Genomic DNA, 14,498 nt, shown 5'->3' with positions numbered 1-14,498 from the left:
AATTTCTCCACTATAATATGGTACAAATAAAACATCCGATGTACCATTGGCCTACAAACTGCTACACAGCACTAAAGCCTTGGGTAAACACTTGAACTTCATGGCCGCATCTGTTCCTTTAACCCCACTGATTTATAACTAACAGGCAGATTTATCAAAAAAAGATTTGGCGTTATTTTCTTTATTTGAGATAAAGTGCAAATATACACGCAAGTATTTTCTGAAACATGGAATAGTTAGGATTTATTAAAGAAAAAAAAAACTTAAATAGTGGCCAGAAAAACAAAGCAATTAAAAGCTGGCAAGTTTCTATAGAAGTCAACAGCAATTGTCTCCAACTGCTTTATTTACCCATTTAAAACATTCAAGATTTTCAGCCTAATTATGAATGAAGGGATCAATGCCTTTTTAAGCAACCTTGAAATAAATGGGCCTCCCTGTCTCAGTAAGTATGAGTGGAGCACAAAGCATGTTCCCAGGTCTCTCCCACATTCCCCCAATGGCGCTGGTAGGTGTATTAGTAATAAAGGTGTCACAATCCTCTGGCCTTTTATTGATCCATCAGAGCTTCTGTGCCGATGTCCTGGGGACAATATCGGGAGTTTATAACACTGATATTGAGTGACAAGCTCTCACTAAGGATTGATTAAGAACCTCAGCAACAGAACAAGGTAAGAGCTTGGGCCTATAGATATTCTGCTGGAAAGATGCAGCAACCTAATACCACCTTGTTCCATTACATGCAGAACGACAGTACTGAAGCAAAGGTTTGGGGGAAATGCTTCACATGCCCATATTGTTTTATTGTCGGCTCAGCTACAATAGATAAATGTACCCTTGGGCTATTTAGCTGGAATTACAGCAGTCATTATGGATTCATTTAAGTTCTGTAGCTATAGAAACTGAGAGCTATATAAAAAAGGGCCAAGTATTGTGCTATGCTCAACTCTATTGTTAAATACAATATAAACAGGATGAAAAAGAACATCATTTTCTTTTACATCCATAATTAATTACATAACAACTATCAAAGAGTAATTTGTCTTTTTTTAAGGAAATTAAATTGCGTGTGTGTGTGAAAACTAAAAAAAATGGGTAAAGATATCCTACAACTCAAATCTACTTCATAAAAAAAGTTTATCCAAAGCATCACAGTAATAAGATTTTCAAGCAGACCCCATGGTACTCTACCCTACGCGTTTTATACCTCTGGCACTTAGCCCTTCTGTTTTTATGAAGGATATTTGAGTTACAGGATCAGGGGTGTATTTAGGACTGGTGCTGCCCTAGGCACTTCCCTCAAAGCCCTCGACCCCCTACCCCCCTCATCCCCCAGCTCTGTCGCCAAATTTCCTAGGGAAATCCATTGCGGGGGCTGGGGCATTTTTTATTTTGCCTTAATATAAATACACCCCTGTACAGGATATCTTTGTTTAATTTTAATCTGCCCCCAGTTCTAAGGGCTTTATGCTGTACTTTTTGTCCTTTTGACAAGTCATGTATACTCCCCACTAATAGTAATTTTGTCTGGTGTGTGTTAATGTTGGTCAGTACTGGTTAGTAGTCACTATTGTACATAGGGTAAAAACAGCATTTATATCTCCAGTTTATATTGCAGCATTTTATATCTCCAATTAAATAACAAGAGCTATTATCCTTAGCAAAGATATGGCCCAACTTGAATCATTTGGGTTGGGCCACTTGGCCTTTGCAGTCCCTTATGTGAGAAGTCAAAATGATCCTGTTCCATTGAGGAGAATGGCAACAAACGCAGCCCCACAGAGCTCTGATACTGTCAAACCTGAAAGTGATCCTAATTGGTGAAACAGCTTCAATTAGCCTGTAGGATGACCCTGTAAAATACACAGATAATCCTCCTGCATTATGGACAAACAAAACAATAACAACAAAGGCAGGGGGAGATAATCAAATGATCTGCTTCGCAAAGACCAAACATGGAGTAGCTTCAGCTTACCTGTTTGCCCTGTTTAGTTCAAGAAATAACGAAAAAAGGATTTTTTTCCTGATTAAAACGATAGGCATTAAGTATGTCCAACACAAGCCCTATTTATTGCACTCATGTTGAATAAGGAGGTATATTGACCCTTTACTTTTCCTTTTCACTATACATTTTCATTATGTACCCATGAAATTGTACTGCATCATTAATAATGAACTGTATTTGTACATAATTCATACAAACGAGAGGGAATTGATCACTGCACATTTCCGGTTCCCATTTCACTAGTAATTCAGTATCTGTGCAAGTGCATATCATTTCAGAAAAAGGGTTTCTTTCATTCAAATGCTTAATTTTATTGGAAGGAAAAAACAATGTTATACAGTAATGAATAATCACGTTACATGTTACTAACATGACTCGTGTGACTAAAGCTGGCCATACACGTGGCGATCTGACGATGTTTCGTGCGACCGTCGGTCGCACGAAACATCGTCAGATCCGCCACACATCATTCAGGGCTGAATCGGCAGGTAAGGAGGTAGAAACAATAGGATTTCTACCTCCTTCTGCCGATTCAGCGCTGAAGGGAGATTTTGGTCAGGCGTCTTCTATGGCGCCCGATCAAAATTTTCCAACTGGTCCGATCGGCGAGTCGGCCGATATCAGCAGCTTCCTGCAATATCGGTCGACTCCATACACGCATACCATACACGCACCGAATATCGTACGAAGTGAGGTTTCGTACGATATTATCGGTGCGTGTATGGCCACCTTAACATTATTGAGGAAAACAGCAACCACTGTATTGCAAAGGGTGTCACCCCACACTTAAAAAGGGGGTGTTTGGTTACAAATGATGATTATAAGGCTGACAAGCCACTATATCATATCAATGTCATTTACACAGTCACATGGCATTAAAGGGGACCTGTCACCCACACATAACAAAACTGTATAACAAAAGTTCTTCTCAAATTAAACATGAATCCCAAATTCTTGCCCCCGCCGCTTGTCTAGTGCGACACAACCACACATACACACCCTGCAATGTCCCTGCGCATGTATGTGCTTCTTCACATGCCGCCTTGCCAAGGAAGGGTGCTGGGGAGAGGTGCCGACCAGGTTGCCCAGGGGGCCCGGTCAGCTTGGCCAGCCTCTAGCAAAGGGTAGAACAGAATAATCAACTAACTTCTACTGCACCGCAACCTGCTCTGGAGAAGTAGGGAGGTGGGATCAAATCACTGTTTATTGCAACAAATACCACAAAACTATTCATATTTGAATCCGTTATTAAGCTGTACTCAGTGAAAGGGAAGAGATTACAACACCAACATGGAATAGGGGACACTGACAGTAGAATGAGTTACAGTAAATGTCACTTTGAAACATAAAAGACAAAACACCTATTCCTTGTGAATAAACAGGCATGAAGTAAATATAGAAGGTCTCGTGTGAATAACAAATGACTGGGTTGAGTTTAGTTTAACACCATGAATAAGAGTAGCAAGTCTAATGAATGTATTATCATGGGATTTTGCATGGGATTTCCAATTATTTTTTTAAAAAGGTAGAATGCAGTTCAATGTGATCTCGATTAATTCAGCAGAACACTGGTATATGGCACCCAATGAAAAGATTTCAGTTAAATTAGTTTATTAAAGGGGAACTCCACCAAAACACAACTTAAGTTTTTTGAAAAATAAACATAATTTTAAGCAACTTTGCAATACACATCAGTTAAAAAATATGCAGCCTTTTCATTATTTTTAATATAATAATATGGTTTGGAACAGTTCCCTAAGCCCCGCCCCCTGTTCCCCTGCTGATCTGGCCGACTGCTTTGTGACTCAAATAAAATGTAACAGTAGTCGCCTGTCCTCAGCCTGCCTTCAGCCTGCATCCTCCCAATCCCACAATCCCTTGCACATGAGATGTCAATACGTAAAGGAACATCCCAGTGCAATGCATTATGGTTTATGTAGTTCCTGCATGCTGTCTGTAAGCTGTGGAGAATTTGTTACAAATTGTAACATCAGTGTTTTAGTCCCTCCTCCCCTGCCAGGATTTCAAATGATGCAGAAAGAGAACTGTTTTGCAGATGTATTTCAGCATATAAAAATGTATTTATTCATACTTTTTGAAGGAACAGATTACAGTAATAAGTGTATTGGGGGTTTCTGTATTGTGTGGGTCTAGTTAACAAACTATGGTTTGGAAGATGGAGTTCCCCTTTAAATATACACCTGAATAAATAAGCCAGTTTCATGTATTCATGAAAAAATTCTCAACAATCTCATTTATTATGAAACTGCAGTTGAAAGTTGCTTCTGTCTGTCCTTTGTTAATGCATGTGAGTAATGGGAGTCATTTATGACCACAAGTGCATGTGCAAAGTGCAATTTTGGGCACAAGTCGCCATCCTTTTTTACCCACAATGCAGCGCTGCGCCCATAATTCTAGCATAATTGCGATGGGGCAAAGCAAATGGTATTGTGGTAAAATAACATGTGACAAAAATAACATTTCCAACTTCGACGTGCAGACCGCTCCGGGACCCCTGGAGCTACTGCCACCTTCAGTAGTGGCGCAGTGATTCACCTCTGTCAGTAGGGGCACTTGCACAAGATTTAGAGCAGCAGGCAGGACAGATTGAGCAGCAGCAGGGACAGCTACATGGATCACTTTTTGGCACAAGTATCTTTAATGAAATTTGTACAGCCACAACTGCACTTGTAATTGACCACCACCACCATTATCTATCCGAAATCGCTTTCCCTCAAGTCAAGACTCTAGTTTTCACAATGCCTTGCAAATGTCTGTTCTTCACAGATCTATAGAATACACAAGCTTTGTGGGGGGAAAGCAACGGCATGAGTACTCTGGGAAAGGAGAGGAGAGAATTGTAAGATCTGCCATCAATAACGTTTACAAATAACTATAACATATATATTGGATATCTGAATTAAACTGCATTTCATTAAGCAAGAAAAAACAAAAAACTGTTTTTGGGTGGATATACTCTTAAATGTACAAGCTGTATATTAAAGGATTTTCTAAATAGGTTAAATATTACATGAATTCTAGAAACTGTATTATTAACCAGGGTCCTTTCATACTAAGGCCAATAACTGGTTTTTCAGCTATTCCATCATTACATGATTTCATTGTAATATAATTATATCCGGGTTACTTGAGTGCAGGATGTGACAGTGTATAATTAAGCACTGCTGTCACCCAGCACAGAAATTCTTGCCATGAATTTTTACACCACGATGTAACAAACAGTGAGGTGCTGGAGTGCAACAGCTTGGCAGAGAATATATACATTCATCAAAATGTGACACTTGTACAATAGATGATATGGATATACTGAAAATAATTGTATGACTTTTTGTGGGAAAGCTGTTCTCTATAGCCCCACACACAACCTTAATAACTCCAGGGAGACAGGCAGAGAGCAGTGATCCCAATGGCTTGTGGGCAACATGTTGCTCAAAAACCCCATTAAAGTTGTTCCCAGAAGCCTCAAAGCAGGAGCTTATTTTTGAATTTCTGAATTAAAGACAAGTTTTAGAGTCATAAAAACCATGTGCACTTGCGACCTCCTGTCGGCTTCCAGTCTAAATGGAACAACCAAATAGCCAATCACAGTCCTTATTGGGCACCCCTTAGCATTTCGTTTTTCATGCTTGTTACTCCACAACTTTTTTTCCTACTAAAGAGGTGTGTGGGACTTCCCAGAAAGCAAAAAAGAGCAGAAAAGGGAGCAAGTTGCCCCATTGGATCTGACAATCTTGCTGTTGCATTAAATTTTACAAAAAAACTTCGTATAACAACCACGGACCACTCAGTGGTTTAATAGCAGACCTCCAAATGTGGCAGGTTCACACAGGGTAATTTTCAGGACAGCAAAAGTTTCTTAAAGAAAAATGCCTTTTATTTCAGCTGGCAGCAGCAGGTGGAAAAACAAAGGCAGTTTTCTTCCATAAACAATTCAAAAACACAAAAATAGATTTACAGGTTTTGCTGTACAGGTTTTAGTAGGTTTTGCATTTGGTTGACACTGTTTACTCTGTGTCGTTCTCTCAAAGTCTCAGAGAGACTGAGCAGTACTGATACCGCCAACTAGAAGCACTTTACTCTGCTACACACTGCGTCAATAATAAAATAGCAGCTTTGCAACTCAGAGGAATATGTTCAGTGACCCTGAACTGTGGAAATACTTTCAATATAAATGATCAACTTTACAAGAAAATATATTATGTTCATTGAGCAGCTAAATTTGCAGCTATACCAGCATTTACACTGAAGGACTGATTTTTTTTTAGTGATGTGGAAAAAAAATATTTCTTCTGCAAACTGAATGTTTATCAATTTTTCTCATGTCTTCTCGCTGGCATTTTTAGAAGTTCAGGATCTTAGACCTGCCGAGATGCATTCAAACCAGTGGGTGTGGCAGCGTTTGTTTGAATGGAATTCTAACACTCCACTTACTCAAGAATTCTTAGGAGTTCTTAAGAATACTCAGGTTGCTTTACTATTAAAGTCTAAAGGAAACTTCTGCAATAAAAGAAAAACTTCTAGTGCATCAGAAAATTCAAGTGCAATCAGAAGCAATTGTGGCAAATGTTTTCTGGTTGGCATTATTTCTGGTATTTGTTGTCAAAATGCCTAGTCTAAGTATAAGTTAAAAATTAAATCAATATCTTTAAAAATATAATCTTTACTGAATCTCCTCACAGTTTACGTATATGTCTGTGTTATAAATGAGCTATAGATATGCCCTTATTGTCAGTAAGAAAGAGACCTTTGCCCTCACTCAAGCAAACTGCAGTCCCCTGTCAGGTCTGCTGAGCTGCTAGTTGCCAGGCCACCAGGTGGGAATTGGCTGGCATCCTGCAATGAATATTGGCACCATCTTTCCTGATCAGCCAGGGAAATCAGTCAGCAGGACATGTTTGAAAGGAAACTTTGAAAGGTTCTTTACTTCTGTTTTAGAAGTATGTAATGCAGTGGCTAATACTTGCTCTTAAAACTATGTACCCTGTAATATTGCTGAGATTTTGTCTTTCTTTAACAGAGCACTCTATTGCATTTGTCATGGAGTCGATTTGATTTCTACTGTTTCCATTACTATAGACTTTTTGACTGCAGCACATGAGCCAGGGGATTGCTGCAGATTACTTTATATTGACAACAATTGCAACACTTCCCACTGAAAGAGATTCACAGTAAACCCCTAAGAGTTTTTGCTCTTTGCTACAAAGTCTTGTGTGATTGTTCAGTAGTAAAGATATAATAATGACCGACGCAAGAGAAGCCCAGAGCACTGTAGTTTTAAAAGCCATTATGTGCCTGATCTGTAAGAATAGACTTATCTAATGCTACAACATATATTTTACATAGCCTCCTGCTGTTCTTAAACTAAAGCGACAGATGAACACATGCTTCCCAATTTTGTCTGCAATAACTTGAAATGTATTGCTAAACTGAACCTTTAAAACAGAAATAGCTTAAATATTGTAAATTGCAGACTTGTGTATGAACACGTTTCTCACATGAATGAAAGTTCTTTATAGGTGAGTCTCACTCACAGGGGATAGTAAGCCCACACTGTCTCTCATTAGTAGGGCGCACAACTGTTCGTACTAATTACCCTAACTCACACTCATAGAGCATGATTTTCCAGGGACTTTTCCTCATTTAGGGGGATCCTCTTCTTGATTTCCACATAAGCGCTCTCCTTCCCTCGGGCCTAAGGGCTTCCACATCACTCTCAGTCTGTAGAATGACAAATGACCATTTGTTATTCTCTGTATAGTGCAAATAAATGCAGCTGGGGCTGTACAATTATAAATCAAAGTGTAATGACCAATGATTCTTAGGCATGATACGAAGAATTTATTGAAATTGTGGGTTGCTCATGTAAATGAGTTCATACTGTGGCAAGATTTTTGAAATGGTAGGCAAGCTAGTTTCTTGTGTAGCAGAAAAAATTACCATTAATTTATTCAACTTAAAATACACATCAACAGGGTGATTATCTTTATATGGCATCAAAAATACAGAACCGTCTTTTTCACAGATAAATGTCTCCTGACTAACTCAGGTCCTCTCCCAGACTCTGGAACACCAACAGGTTAGCACTCTGTTATTTAACAGTTTACAGATACCTTTATCAGCCAGGCCACACAGCCTACATCAAGGCAGCTTCACTGCTGCATTTACCAAACACTGCCTTGCTCATTGGTTCTTGGACTCTCAGTCTCAGGCACTCTCTCTGTCTCAAACTCCACAGGCCCCTTGGTTCTCTCTCAGACTTCTTCTCAGTCATTGGGACCAATAAGAACCACCCAGGCTCACATGCAGGGAACAGCCAGGACTGTGTCTCTTCTGCAGACACACAAGAGATACCCCATGCATTGGGAGAACATCCTTTTTACCTCTACATGCAGCTCCTCTCTTAATTTCCTGACTGAGGGGGAATATTAACCCTATCTGTACTACGTAGTGCAGGGCCCTGCAGCCCATATCTTGCACCTTAAACGCACACTTTCCTGTACATGTTACACTGTTACAATACCTTTATGGAGCATTTTTGGATGTATATTTGAGTATCATGTGTATCACACATATATCGCATTAAAAAGCAAAGCTTGTAAATCCTAACAGCCAGTTTGCCCTTTTAATTCCCTGGGTGAATTCAGCGCCCAGGACATTAAATGAGAAAGAAAGATAAAAACTAAGCTTTATCAGAAAGGTCTATGTAAATACAGCTATAAGATCTCACTCTTCTCTATCAAAAGAAACACGTGATTTATTGTCTTCTTTTGTGTACATATGTTCTTCTGTGTCAGACTTCCTTCAGGGCAGGGGCACAAGTTTGCACAGCTCTCTCCTCTCTGCCTCTTCCACTCCCTTCTCCTGCTCCCCCCTCCCATAAGAATTCACTCCCCTTCCCATCAGAATTTGCTCCCCCCTCCCAACTCTGTGTAATCTGAGCTACCAGCAGCTAGAGCTGCAGCACCCAAGCTACTGAGATCAAGCTAAAATGGCAGCTGCTATCTTAAACAAACAAAGGGAGCTTCTAGGGCTGTTTACTCAAATATGTTAAAGCTTTCTGCAGAATTAATATAGCATTCTAGCTTGCACATGTGGCTAATCTATTGGCAGTAAAATTCCAAAATGCCTTTCCTTCTCTTTTAAATAAGTAGAAAAAAAGATTTAAAGTTTGAAAAGGTCAGTACCTTTATGTCAGTACAGTTCTTCCTGTCATAAGAGAAATGAGAAATGCTGTGTAGCCATGGAGGCAGCCATTCAAGCTGGAAAAAAGGAGAAAAGGCACAGGTTACATAGCAGATAGAAGAACTTCTGTAGTACAATGGGAATCTGCACAGCTTATCTGTTCTCTGCTTTATAACCTGTGCCTTTTCACCTTTTTATCAATTTAAATAGCTAACCTTATACAGCTGTTTTGTTTTAAAGCAAATACACAAGTTTTACCAGTGCAGGGAAACAGTATATAATAAATTAATTATTCTGATACACTTTTATTTCTTGGTGTTACTGTTGCTTTAAAGTCCACCCAAAAACAGTGATTTTGCCTAATAAAAGAAAAGGTAATTCTACATCTTTCTGATATACATTAAATAAAAAGTGTTTACTGATTTTAAAAGTATTTGTAAATTTAATTAAAATGAAAAACAGTATTTGTTTATCCCTCTCTGTTCTCTGGGTCTCACTCTAAACCAGTGTAACAAGTGTCAGTTCTTCTCCAAATTGTTAATTAGCCAGCTTGCAACATTATTTCAGGAGTCAGGAGTGCACATAATATAACCACATATACAGCTTTTAATAAACAGATCTCTAGCACCCAGGGCTGTATTTATAATGGGGCACCCGAGGGCCAGTGCCTAGGGCGGCAGCCTTATGAGGGAGAGGGAGGCCTTCGGGTGCATGCATTCTCTTTTTTTTTTTTTTTGTTACTTAAAACAAGAAAAAAATGCCCCCAGGCTTCGGAATGGATTTCTATAAGGAATCCGGCAACGGGCTGGGGGGGTGGGGGGTGATCAGGACTCTCTTTGTGAGTAATGTCACACGCATGATGTAGGGGCCCAGGGCCGCACCAAAACTAAATACATGCCTGCTAGCACAATCTGTAAATGTTAACCAAATGCTCAACCTGCACTGGGTCCCACTGTATTGGACCCCAGGATATACAAAAAAGCAAGAGTGTAAAGGGAGCAACACAAAATGCAGTGCTTTGATTCTAATTTTCTTATTATTATTGGTCTCACATGTTTTGGGTCACAAGGACCCTTTCTCAGAGATATTGGTTTTAATAGCAATTGCATTTGCAAATAACTTGAAAAACACTGAAAATGTTTAATGAATGTATAATGGAAAGGTGCTTAAAATTTCTTTCACTGTGTATTGCTTTTAGGTGGAGGAAGTGTAAAGATAGGCTAGAGGATGTAAAATGTGCTGTATGATGGTAAGTACTTTACCCCTTCTGCTTACGGGTTTAAATATTATCCCCCTTGATGTCCTATTTTTCGCTTGTACATGGGTAATGGTATGGGACCAGTGCTCAGTGCTCAGCCCATGCAGTGAAAGTCAGCAAGAAGAAAGATGGAGATATATTTATTTTAATCATTCATATGTGGTTGATGCCGTTTTGTGAATCCATTGCCACATTTCTTCTTTACCCAAAAAGCATTTTATATGCATTGAAGAAAGGGTTTTTGGACAGACGCAAGCTCAGTAATCCTTTTTATAAATCTCTAAATTTGGCTTTTAATGCTACATTGTATTCATGATTAAAGTCAATTTCTCATACAGATAAACCCATTACATGAGAAAATGGAATAATACCGCTATTTGCCTTTCTGAGCTGTACCTGTGTACTTTGAATCATCTCCTTTGTCAGAAGCTGCTCTAAGCCCCTTGAGGCATTTTGGCTGCAAACGATGTCTTGCTGTAGTGTAGAAAGAGTAAATATTAAACTTAATTTCCTTCTGCCTGAAGATTCTCATAACAATCAGAAAGACTGGCAATTTGACGATATACAAGAGGACAGACTTAAAGAAATAGACTGAACACGCTTAATTAAAAGAAAACACAAAATCTAGGGACAAAAGAAAACAAGACAGCAAGGCGTGAGATGAGCTCAATGGCTAGAAATGAAATTACTGCACTGTGCTTTATTGTAACTAATGTGCTTTTTTTTACTGATTTACTGCTGCAGTCACATTTGTTTAAAGCCTTCAGAATAGCATCCTAAAGCTAGCTTCTACCTGGGTTCATTCATTGCATGAGCACAATTTACCTATGATCTCTCTACACCACTGTTTTACCATTAACACAAAAATGTATTGTTCATATTTAAGCACCTGTTTCTGACCCATATTATGCTTTGCATCTAACATTGCCTCAACCACTATTACCTAAAGGTGGCCATACATTGAAAGATCCGCTCATTTGGCAAGGTCGCCAAACAAGCAGGTCTTTCCCCCAATATGCCCACCTCAGGCCTAACAGTTTGGACCACATCAACGCTCAGATTTGGCTCTCGATTCAAAAGGAAAATCAAATCTGCCTGAATTACATCTGCCCACTGGCAGCTTTTATTCACCTGTGCATGGCAGACTTTAGGCTTGGTATCAACTGTGGTTAGTTTTCTAACATTAAAGGAGAAGGAAAGGTAAAAACTAAGTAAGCTTTATCAAAAAGGTCTATGTAAATACAGCCATAAGCACTCACAGAAACGCTACAGTGAGTCCTCTATCAAAAGATATTTCTTGTCCTTTTTTGTACCCTATGTTCATAGGGTATCTGACTTCCTCTCTCAGAAAAATTCTTCATTCCCAGGGCCAGAGTCTGCACAATTCTCTCCTCTCTCCTGCTCCCCCCTCCAGTAAGAATTCCTAAAACTCACTCCCCCCCACCCCTAGGAATGTGTAATCTGAGCTATAAGGGCTAGAGCTGCAAGCAGGAAGCTATGATCACCAAGCTAAAATGGCAGCTGCAATCAGAAAAAGGTTACATGGCTCTATACTTAGGTATAATAAAGCTTTCTGCAGAATAAATATAGCATTCTAAGTGGCACTAATGTGGCAAATCTATTGGTAGTAAAATGCCAAAATGACTTTCCTTCTCCTTTAAGGTATCTGGTCCTATTAAAGAGTGATGGTCGAATCGACTATTTGCTCGAACAATGGGAGACATCTACAGATTAAGTTTTGTCCCTAGAGATGAACTGCAATCCTGTTACTATCATTCATGCTTTTGAAAATGCAACTTGAGTGGCCCACACATTGTAAAACAGAACCCTACATCCATCCTTTAGATTGTAAGCTTTAATGAGCAGGGCTCCCTTTATCTCCCGTATCTGTATGCTTGGTGTATATATCTTTCTATTGCACAGCACTGTGATATATATTGCTACTTTATAAATGTGTTTTAATAATTACTTAAAATGTCTTAGCAACACAGGAAGGTGGAAACTTAATATAAAACTACCCTTACTGGTTTATTTTGAAAAAATTAGTGGATTGTATGCAATTGATAAATGACCTTATCATGAATTGCATGCTCTGTGGTTATGCTTCTTAATTTAGTATAGAAAAAATATTGCTCACATACACGCACACAAGTGCAGTATTTATAACAAACTACAACTAACACTGTTAAGAGCATATATAGATGTTATGGTTTGGGAATCGCTGGAAAGGCTGAAACTTATTGCTAAAATACAAGTTGCTTTTAAGTAGGAAAAAAACAAGCAGAATAAGATTTGTCTGATGATGAACGCAGGTAGACTTTCTTGTCTGTATAGGCTTTCAAATTTGCAGGAATGAGGGATTCATTGAATGTAATAATAGCTTGGATGTTTTTCTAGCAAGGGAAGATATTTGTAGCTATTGTTACTAAACAGAAACCAATATGATCCAGGGTTTTCCTTGTTTGTCTGTTTACTCCATCCTCTAAACAAACACACTAACCTACTGGTATTGAAATAGATGCTCCGCAGATTAATGTTAAGCTGCTTAACTATGTTCCATGACCTTCTTAAGAGTCTGCACTGTGCTACAAAATCAGACTACGGTTGTTGCTCTGTGTATTCTAACCATGCTTAAAAGCCGTTATTAAATAAAAGAATTAAAAATCACACACACATTTATCTATATATCTATCAATACACTGTGGGGAAGATTTATTAAGACGCGAACGCTCTGAGTGTATTTTTGACAATTTTTTTCATTGCCCGCACAACTTTTTCGTACGCTTGCATGACTTTTTCGTACACTTGCGCAAAAAATTCAGAAAGGTTCTGCCGCTGTTTACAATCGTTTGGTACGCATTTGGTAAGCATTTTCCTGATATTTGCAATCTTCAGAAATTATCGTATCCAATCCGAATTTTTCTCGTGTTTTAATGAATCGTCCCCTGTGAATTACTCCCATTAAGTTAGTATTTAGCAGCTAAATGTTGCCTCTTTTTTCAGCATCAGTCTTTGCAATTTCAAGGCATTAAACTATCCAGCTACTCTGCACCTATATCATTTCACCCCTACCCTAGGCACCATGAGATGCAATGGTTTGGAAAGACAAATAATACACAAGCACAGCTCACAAATTACACATAGTGCTAAGTTGCGAGTTTATAGCCCAGGAAGCTGTTATCTGCATATTATATATTCCCAACTCTGGCTCTTCAGTGGCTTTTGAATCTGCCTTTTTCCTGGTTATTTTTTCCGTTTTGTTCTTGGTTCGCACTTTTTTTCCCTTACACTCCTGGTTTTAAATCCTGTTTTGTTCCTTGATCCCAGTTTATTGCCCTGTCCATAGACTCTGTTTCTGTCCTGTCTTGCTTTTAGTCTATCTATACTATTTTTTTTATTTTTGCATTTTACATAAGTGTAATGGCGCTCCTTCCTCTCCTCTTTGACAGTGAGTTGAAAATGGCGGCACCCATGGCTGTCATATAATGATACACTGCCAGGGTGGTGACGTCATTGCGTCTTGCTTGGCACGACAATTCAAAATGAATAGACATCAAAGATCCTTGTTCAATGCCCTAATATAAGTCTTACTCTGGAAGTTTCTGGGTGCGGCTAAATTAAGCTATTTCGACTTGATCTTCTGGTTGCTGCCTGTCCTGATCTTTTGCCTGAAATATGACTTTGAGCTATCCTAATCCCTTGGATACAGCAAACTGGACAATTTGAACACAGCTTTCTCCTTGGTCCTGACTTCCACTACGGTAAGGGCCATTGGGCCTTGGCAATAAGCTGGCAATATTAAAGGCTGCTGTTAAAAAGACTGGGATTTTCTTTACAAAGCTAAAATGTTCTGCTCAAGCGCACATTAAGCAGAAACTGAAACAACATGGTTATTTGTAGTATATCACCTTTAACAACTGTTAATCAGTCAGGAGCTCAGTCACTGTTGATTGACTTATCTGAGTTCAACCAGAGATAATTTTCAGGACCATTATCATCGCTAAAAGAAAACTCCCACGTTTGCTCTAGTTC

At 38.9% G+C, this 14,498-nt stretch overlaps 1 long non-coding RNA gene across 1 annotated transcript; it reads right to left on the bottom strand.

The window, feature by feature from the left end:
- Nucleotides 1-4,138: 4,138 nt before the first annotated feature.
- On the bottom strand, nucleotides 4,139-11,298 carry LOC116407697. The gene is made up of 3 exons (XR_004220505.1): nucleotides 10,863-11,298; nucleotides 9,211-9,285; nucleotides 4,139-7,744 (listed from the first exon to the last, which is right to left on the bottom strand). It is a non-coding gene; the product is annotated as an uncharacterized LOC116407697 (long non-coding RNA).
- Between the last annotated feature and the right edge of the window lie 3,200 nt (nucleotides 11,299-14,498).

This window comes from Xenopus tropicalis, chromosome 1 (genome assembly GCF_000004195.4).
Source record: "Xenopus tropicalis strain Nigerian chromosome 1, UCB_Xtro_10.0, whole genome shotgun sequence".
NCBI classification, from domain to species: domain Eukaryota; kingdom Metazoa; phylum Chordata; class Amphibia; order Anura; family Pipidae; genus Xenopus; species Xenopus tropicalis.
The sequence above is the reverse complement of the archived record's forward strand: the minus strand, read 5'-3'. Positions and strand labels throughout refer to the sequence as shown.